General features: G+C 34.4%; 1 protein-coding gene across 1 annotated transcript in view; it reads right to left on the reverse strand.

Moving 5' to 3' along the window:
• LOC106869212 (guanine nucleotide-binding protein G(s) subunit alpha) overlaps window positions 1–995 on the reverse strand; it is a gene marked incomplete at its 5' end in the record, with an annotated part of 84,808 nt that overhangs the window by 81,455 nt on the left and 2,358 nt on the right. The gene's annotated exons all lie outside the window — the stretch shown is intronic.

Genomic DNA, 995 nt, shown 5'->3' on the forward strand with positions numbered 1-995 from the left:
TATATATATATATATATATATATATATATATATGTATGTATGTATGTATGTACGTATGTATAACATCAGCAGTATTGACGTTACGTTGAAGTCGACGTCGCTGTTGTAATATGCAGAACGTCGACAACGCAACAAATCTGACGAGAAACTATTTAAACAGTTTCGCTAGAAAATAAACGGTCGAATTAATTGGGCACTTGTGTTTATTTTGTTCTTTTCGTTGGGTGTTTTTAGCTCTTGGTTTTGGCCTTCTCCCTCTGTCTCCTCTTTACTTTAGCAGCAAACAAGCCTTCATTAATAAATATATATAGATAGATACAGATATATATTTGTATGAGTGAGTATTTATGTGTATACATGTATGTATGTATGTAGATAGATAGATAGAGAGAGAGGGTAAGCTATATAATGCCGGCTGCGCGCACACAGAACAGCATCAGCAGGTCGGCATTTTATCATGAACTACTCTAAGCACTGCAGAGACGGCCATATTGGAATCATGGCTGTAGGTAGAGACACACGTAAAAATATTTTGGCTGAACCAAAAGAAAAACCAAAACGAAAACCAAAACAAAAAGAAAAAAAAGAAAAAAATAAGAGAATAAACTAAACGGAGGGAGGGAAGACGAGGATGCGGAAGGAAACAGTGTTTAATATATTATTGTCACTGGGAGCCGACAACATTCCGAATTATGCCTTTATATATAGAATCTTGGAAGTCTGCGATGGTTCTATATGGCGGAGAAGATGATAAATAAATAAAGATAGAAATAAACGAAGAACGAAGAGAACCGAGGTGTCGGTGGTGTGTGTGTATGTGTGTGTGTGTGTTAGAAATAAATAAATTAAGGATAATAATTAATGACAACAATAGCAACAATATTAATTAAAACGAAGATAATAAGACAGTGGAGTTGTTATGTGGTTAAGTCTTGGTGCGATTTCCTGCACTTCCTACAATCATATATATATATATACACACATTTATATATACA

Source organism: Octopus bimaculoides, chromosome 20, assembly GCF_001194135.2.
Source record: "Octopus bimaculoides isolate UCB-OBI-ISO-001 chromosome 20, ASM119413v2, whole genome shotgun sequence".
In the NCBI taxonomy this organism is placed as follows: domain Eukaryota; kingdom Metazoa; phylum Mollusca; class Cephalopoda; order Octopoda; family Octopodidae; genus Octopus; species Octopus bimaculoides.